The sequence below is a fragment of the Macadamia integrifolia genome, chromosome 13, assembly GCF_013358625.1.
Source record: "Macadamia integrifolia cultivar HAES 741 chromosome 13, SCU_Mint_v3, whole genome shotgun sequence".
Lineage (NCBI taxonomy): Eukaryota > Viridiplantae > Streptophyta > Magnoliopsida > Proteales > Proteaceae > Macadamia > Macadamia integrifolia.
This window is the reverse complement of record NC_056569.1, coordinates 17,997,212-18,005,960: the sequence shown is the minus strand read 5'-3', so window position 1 is coordinate 18,005,960 and position 8,749 is coordinate 17,997,212.

The following is an 8,749-nucleotide window of genomic DNA, read 5'->3' as shown; positions in this document are numbered from 1 at the left end:
TTGTGGGCTTCATATAATTGGGCAAGAAATATGGTGTAGTCATGAGGCATTGGTGCCCTGGAGTAACAGCAGCACTGGATATATTGCCAGGTGATGCGTCACCATAGCTAAATGTCTAAGTGAGTCTTAATTTGTGAAATATGTTGAAAGTTAAAGCTATGGAATGTCTGACAGCCAACAGAATTCTTGGAAGGAAGGCTTTCAAGTCAATGAGAAATCCTGCTGGAATTACAAGCACTTGTGAACTGCAAAGAACTGTAATGAGTGATGGCCAAGTCATCAATGTTATTGACACTCCTGGCGGGTATATTTTGGTTTAATATGGCAACAATGTTGATTTTTTTTTTATAACTATTTTCTTTTTTAAACATAGAATATAAATCAATTGCTCGGTGAACATTCATATGGAGATTAGGCAGGAGAAGTAAAGAAACATGAAATTCAACTTCTTATGATATGTTTTAAAGTGCAAAACCTTACTGGTTGGGTTGCTGTTCATCAAGTTGTGGATCCATGCATGGGTATATTAAATTAAATTACCTAATGCTATTTGTCATCTGTTATGGCCTTAAATAGAGGATCATAAAACAGGATTTGTTTGGCCAACCCCATTTAGTTGTGACAAGGCTCAGTTGGGTTGTCAAATACAGCTTTTGTATATTTTGTTAATTCCCCAGGTGTAGCTGAAGATGAAGACTACTTGTTACCAGACTGTTTTCAAACAAAAAAGAGTTTGGTGGTTCACTCTGTCTCTTCCCCTCTCAATTACTCCCTTCCCCCAGTAGCATTCTGTAGGAATGAACTATGGTCTCCCTCCATAGATGCTCTTTTTACCTGTAATTGTTGTAACACCCTTAGGCATTGCTGAACATTCTGTTTTGGCTTCAATGAGTAATTTCATCCCACTGCTGATGAAGAGAGCATCGGGGTTCTCTTGAGGCTTGAGTGAATCAAGAAGTCTAGCAGTGGCACTGATGCCACTTTTGTTACTGGTTCTCATCATCACCAACAGAGTGAGTGGCCACTGGGATGGACGGCTGCCTTGTGTTGGAATGGTGGGAATGGGCCACTCCTCCATGATTGCTTTGTTACAAAACTTTACTTTTGACATTAATCAAGATTGGAGGAAAGTATTACAAAGGACAAATTAATGAGGATGGGATACAGGGAGGGGTTGGCATCAACAAGCTGTTATAGTGAAGGATATCATAGACGTAATCTTTAAGATGTTTTGATAGACCAGAGTATGTCAATTTTTAAAATTTTAGATGTCACATGGGCAATTCCCGTGGAGAGATCTTGTGGATAGTTTGAAAAATAGTCATTGAGTATAGTATACCAGTAGTTTGTAAACTTGGAATTTGTTTTTAGTGAAGCTAACAAGTAACCAGCTTATTTTTACACATTTATTTCCGTGGAAATGTTTCCGCAGCATTACCCGATATTGTGGCAATGAACACAGAAGGAGTGTTCAAACCAAATAGAAAGCAAGGAGTGATGGCATGGATTTTAAGGTTCAATCAATAATGGGACTTCTCTTTCTGCAGGTTGCAGTTGCTCGACTTGGGATCTAAAGCATTGAAATCAGGTTTGATGCCAAAGAACTTGTGATCTTCTGGATAATGGTGATGTTGCCTTGATAGATTTTAAATATATTGCCAGCTATTTTTCGATCTTATGCCTGAATTTTGATGTATATGCTATTATGTAATATGGTTCATCTGTTTGCAGCAGGAAAGACAGAGGGAATACTACAGAGAGAGAGAGAGAGAGAGAGAGAGAGAGGTCGGTCGGCCTCGGGCTATAATCGGGCTACTTTAATCAGGCTTTAGTCGGGCCTTAATCGGGCTACGGACATATTTTATGTTAAACGGGTTTTAACCGGTTTTTAAACGGGCCCTCTTTAAAATGTGCACTTATATTCCGGCCCACTCATGGAAGCCCAAAAAAATGAAAATAAATCAATAAATGATATCAAATATAACCATTATTTAAAATGTGAACATGTCTTTACTTTTTAGTTTTTATTCTTTAATTTAGGGGGGTAAAATAGGTATTCTACAATCATTAAAGGGTCGGGCCAAGTCGGTGCACAATAGGCCGGTCTCGGTCGGGCGTTATTCGGTCGGTCTCGGTCGGGCGCCCGACGGTCCAAGTAGCAAAACCGAGACCGACCATTTATAAACGAGCTGGTTCTGAAATTAGATACTCAATCCAAATTAAATCGGTTTCAGTTTCCAATTGACACCCTTAATCATATTTGCACATAAATTAAAAAAAAAAAAAATCATAGAGGTGGGAATCCGTTGTTTAAAGGGTAAATGGTCCAACCTATCATTAAAAAAATAAATAAATAAACCCAATCCATCCAATCCCCGCCGAAATCATGTTTAAAAAAAAAATCTTACGCTAAATAGGTGGTAAAAGGTTGGAAACTGGGTCCAAAAAATTAATATCCGTCCGATCCCTACCAATACAAATCTTATTCATATCGATAAAGGAAAACACCATTCACGAATCATAAAACCTTGATTGCAATTTATCTTGCGTTTGTACATCAGTCTAGAGCCGAATATTCGAATTGGGTCCAAACTCCAAAGAGTGTTTGATTATTTTGATTCTCGGTTTGGTTCTGAAAATCGATTCTCAAATCGAATTTATTTGATTGCTTAACGGTTTAGTATTGATTTTTGTATTCAACACGCAAATAATAAGGGAAAATAACATTTTCCTGCTCACACACGGAATACCCAAAGACAAGGCAAGCGAAGAAACAACGCTGACATTTATAGGACAAACAATTGAATAATCAGGTTTATTAGACAATTCTCATATGGTCGATGTATCGTTAAAGGGAACTATCCAAAGGCCTGAGGGGAGTGAAAATTACAACGCCATTTCTATTATCTTGGAAAAATTATACGTCATTAGCTCTTATAAATTTTATTGAAGAATGATACTTTTCTTGCCACATGTCACGTGCTTGGCTTGTCGAATATAACCAATAAAAATTGCCCGATCAAATCTCAGCTACTCCAACGCCTCCTTTATTATTCCAGAACATTTAAAAAAATAATAAGCATAACAATACATAAACTATATTTGAACTATCTTTGAAAAATAGAAAATACCATATCCATGTGAATCATAATGTTGGAACTAGGTTAGAGCAACCTTAGAAAATGTTCCTCTTTTACAACCTCTCGTACCCTAGCTATTACAATGGGTAGAAGAATCAAGAGAGTTTAAAAGCCCGGAAGTCTGAAATTGGAATGATCCTTGATTTTTGTTTGATAAAATTGCATTGCCACCTCCTGAACTTTGGTCCTTATTCAACGCCACCCCCTGGACTTTTGGAAACGTCAAAGTCACCCCCTAAAAATTCAAAAAATTCCAAATTGGTCCCTTCCGTTAGTCGACTGTGTTAAATGAATGAAAACCTGTTAGTTTTTTTTACAATATACCCAAAATACCCCCACCTATTGTGAGAGGACAATATTGCCCTCTCTTTTATTTGCTTCTTCTAAACCCATCTCCCATCTCCCATCTCACTCCTCACTCACTTGGTCGAACAAGAAGAAGAAGAAGACGGTACAGTAACCTGCAACTCGATCGTGCCCTCCGGCGTTCGATTCTTAGGTGGAAAGCTGACCGGCGTGCGAATCTCTTTCCTCCGGCGTGCAAACCTCTTCCCCCTCTGGCGTTGAATAAGGACCAAAGTTCAGGACCTGCTAAGAATATTATCAAATTCGTGAACTCTAATGGATGCTCTCTGCAATCACCGGTAGATGGGCTTGCTTCTCCTAATCATCCAAACAACTAACAAGGTCTCTGTAAGGGCTAAGGATCTTATTCTTTCAACAGAGCAGTAGATAGCAATGGGCAGTTTAAATGGAGAACAAATCCCACTCAACCCTATTCAGACAATAACTCAAAGGGAGATTGGGTTTGACCATTTAGGTTGAAGTTCAGTTTCATTGACAGGGCACCTACATCACATATGTTTTACATAATACACAGAAAATGATGGATCAATATATCATTTTAGAATTTTTATATCCTGCCCTTCCAGAAACACTCCAAAAATGAAACGATTCAGCATGTCAAAGAACGAAAAAAAATTGTTTCCAAAACAACATCTCAGTCAACCAACAGTCTAACAGACTAAAACAAATAGGCATTCATTAACCATGAAAATAAAGTTCTCCTATACCCACATCAATTAAACCATAATTTTGACAATCCTTGTAGGGTACACACCATTATTGTTGGGTCCATCATCTGTGATCAAATAAGCTACAAGAATTAGACTTTGAAAGGAAAACAAGACAAGAAGGACTACTGCAATATTTTACACCCCAAAAAGTGTACTCGAAAATGAAAAACAATAGGACTTCTCAAGATTCATTAAAAATAACTGGATTTAAAAGATAAGAAGTTCTTGCTCCTTGACTGCTAGTTTAACAATAGCTCAGAGAAGTAATCTGTCGGTTGAGAGAAGAAAATTAAAAAAATATTAATAACAAATAACTGCAACATAAACTGCAGAATCTGACCTATACAATTGTACAGATTTTACATTTTCTTATATTCCATCCAATTAAAAAATAATAATAATAATAAATAAAAGAGATTTTTATGAGACAGTAACATATAGATAAACAATCAAAGTCTGGCTCGCAATGATGTATAAATTGTTAACCATCAACAATCAACAGAAAATGGGTTCCAAAACCTAGGAATCAAAACTCTATTCTGGATCCAAAACCATCACCTCCATCCACTATTGGTACACTTACCAAGCTTCCCATTAGAAGGCTCTCACAAGCTGAGATTCAACAAAAGAGGGAAAAGAGTTTGTGTTTCAATTGTGAGGAAAAATACCACCTTGGACATAAAATGTAAGAACCAAATGGCCTTGCTACTGTGAGAAGGGAAGGGCAATGAAGCATTACTACCTGCAGATGACATTGAAGAATCTATTGATTGTTATGATTTCAGTGACCCAAATTCTGCCATAACCTTGCATGCTTTAATAGGTCATACTGCATCTAACGCCATGAGATTGCAAGGTATCATTGACAGAAAAATGGAGCAACTACTAATAGATGGGGGAAGTACCAATAATTTGATCCAAGAAAGAGTTGCAAGATTCCTTGGTCTCACTATTACCCCTTCTAGACATTTTAAGGTCCAAGTTGGAAATGGAGAGTATCTCTCTTGGATGTGGATGTGCAACGATGTTACACTATCCTTGCAGCAGCACACCTCTATAGATTTCTTTATCATATCTTTACAAGGAGCTGATCTGATTTTGGGAGTTCAACTAATTACAACAGATTATGCAAAGCTCACTATGGAATTTCAATGACAAGGAAGAAAAGTTCTTTTGGAGGGTATGATTAATTGTCATCCATCGATCCATCTAAGATTCTAATTTCTTGGAATTATACAGTCTTGTCATAATAAGATTCTGGACAGTACAGAGTACAGACTACAGGGTCCCCCAATAATCTTTAATTTGGATTACAATAATTGAAGCCAAATATTGGTAAAGGGAATGATGTGGTGACTGGTCAGAGTATTACATTAAGAACAGATGAGGAAGTTGAAACACTCAGATTTGATGAAACTGCAATGCAATGCACCATCCAAGAACACGATGGATCCAGTAGACATTGATCTGAACTACTCTGTGTCAGCTGCATTTCAAAGTTGTAGATAATATCGAAGTTTAGAAGATCTTAACTTCTGATTTGGAGATTAAATTTCAGCCAGATGAGACTGAAGACTGTGTATCATCCAATGTTAGGTGTCCAGTGGTCCAATCAGGGGATATACACAATAGTTAAACAACATGTTCACATTCCACTTGGATAAGAGTGGCCTGCTCAAAAATGATAGCCTCTCTCTCTCTCTCATGATCGTTGTGGACTCATGGGCACCACTAATATATACAAGGAGAGTGTAAAACGAGCTGAAAAAAGAAAGAGAAGCAAAGCAGGGAAAAAAGGTTGAGAGACCATCATCAGACAAACCAATGGGCAATCAGTAAAGCCATCTTTATTGAGTTTTGACAGACTGTTATGTGCTAACTTGCCCTGTAAGTCAGTCATAGAATTAGATTATAATATCCCCATCCTTTAACATATGGAGATTAAGATCACTTCAGATTTCAAACTAGAGAGAGAGGATCTTTGATATTTCTCAACTAATACCCACTTTAAATTTTCTAATCCTAAGTAATCCTTCTTAATTGGTTACAGAGGATTTGTTTAATGTTATCAAAGCCTTCATTTGTCTATACTTATCAGTAACTACTTAATTAGCTATCTCAGAATATCTCATCTCTCATGTGATAGTAAGAAGCAGAGATGAATAGTTAATTAATAATTACAGAACAAACTAAACTAATATAAATACAGTAATACATTAAGTAATGTTCCTTCTTTTTATAGCTACCCCTCTCAATTAGGAACAAGGGAACACCCGATTGAATTTCAAAATAGGAGGCCACTGGTGGTTCAAAGAGATTCTCAAAAGTAAACCAAGACAAAATTCAGAAACCAGAGCTACAAAGTACAAACACCTACAAATGGAAAGAAAAAAAAAATTGATTGCTTCTCATGAATAAAAACAACAGATATAGATCGGATTAGAAATGCTGATCAACACTTCAACCCTAACTGAATTTCAGGAAACTGAAACAGAGTTTCTCTAGAAGCATTTGTAAATATTTCTGATGTGAAACCTCAAAGATAATCATCAAATGGTGAATATGAAATTGTTCTTAATCCCCAAATTATATATAGACAGAAGTTAATACATATGAACACAACAGCAATTCTCACAACTCCAAGATTCAAACTCAAAAGAATTGAAATAATTTGTATTAAAAAAAAAAATCTGAAGAAGGAAACAGAAGAAACAGAGTGAGATCAAAGGAGTAAAAATCAGCAGCACAATGGGCATATAATCAATCCATTCTCATTGCACTCAGGGCATCTGAAGGGCAACCCTTCCTCCCCATCCCCCACTTTTGGAATGGTTTTCTGACTGCCGCTGCAATTGAAGCAGAGCACAAATCGTACTCCTGCTTCCCATCGTTTTCCAGACACAAAAATTCAAAACATAACTGCAATGCAAATCCCTAACCGCATCCAATCCAGGTTCCATTCCATTACAGAGATGAAATCAGATCTGTGAATTAGGTATTTCTTCATTCCTGTGAATTAGGTTCCATTCCATTCCGTCACTTTTTGTTTTAAGAAACAGAAAAACTACTAATAGGTATTTCTTCATTCCTGTTTCTAGGAACCAAAATACATATAAATTTCAATTTTTATTTTATAAATAGGTGAAACAGAACCAAAAAATTAAACATAAAATATGATGTTTTTTTGTTTCTGAGTACAGAAAAACGAAAAAAACCGTTTCTGGAAACAAAATCAAACAGGCCCTAGGTGTAGTTGATTTTTTTTTATCCAAATAACATCAAGAAAGTAATCTATTTAGAACCAGTGCAGCAATTTCAATACATCCCAAAATGCAAATTCAGGCTATATTTTCATTGGGAAAGTGTCTCCAATGGACTATATAACTTAGTCTTGGTGGATTTGAACCACCATAACCTGGGCATTAACCCAGGTGCTCTACCATTTTGAGCTAAAGACTCCTTACCTACAAACCTTACCTCAAACCAAACATATAAAGTTGGGAAATATAACTTACTTCCATTACTTATTTGATGGTATGTTTTTTATAGCAAACCTTACCTCAAACCAAACAAGAAACACCGACATAAACAATTAAGCATATAAAGAGCCATAAATATATGATGAACAGATCACAATTTAGAACAAAGGGAATGAAGCATCGACCACACAAACTCATCAAAATTGGGAGGAACCAAAAACAGATACTAAAAGGGGTAACAGAGACCTGTCAGTCAAACAGCTTAATGATCTTCAATGTCAAGCCAATAACCTCCAAACAGTGTAACGCAGCAAAAGAAGACTTACATATTAAAAATGCGACTAGAGCTTGAAAGCTCTATTTTGCCGCTAGGCAAATTATATTTGGGCTGAAATTTTACGCATGAATATTAGACCTTATGGCCTATATATCCACAAAATGTGAGCCCTATTGGATAGTGTCCAAATGATAGCTAAATGACTAATTTAACTTGATCAGATCAGATCACAAAATAAACCTGATAAGCTTATCAATGTGGCCTATTCTGAAAACTTTTGACCAGTATTAGACCTGAAATTGGAATGTTCATCTGGCTGCTTTGTAACCCAGATATTAGTCTGATTGGATGATCCAGGCATCTGGTTCAGAGCTAGAATTGGTCGAACTAAACCAATTATTGATGTAAGTCCTTAATGAAAATATACTCAAAAGAGGCATAAATGTTAACTCTAGCATAAACTTGGAGCTCACCAAAGAGATGTTGAAGAAGAAGATGCCCACAATCTTTTCTCCTCAGCTTACAATTTAGTGACGTTCCTCCAGTCTTCAAAAACAAGTTTGAATTCATGGAAACTCATTTCAATGCCTTCACAGCAGCCTGCACTCATTGTGCAGACCTTGTTCATATCTTCACTTGGCTCACAAAATCCCCCAAAGTAGCTTGTGGCTAGATACTTAAACCCCAAACCTATCATCTCTGCATTGACCATATCATTTCTTATGATTTGTAAGACAGATTGATCGCTATACCCCGGATACAAAACCTTCTACATAT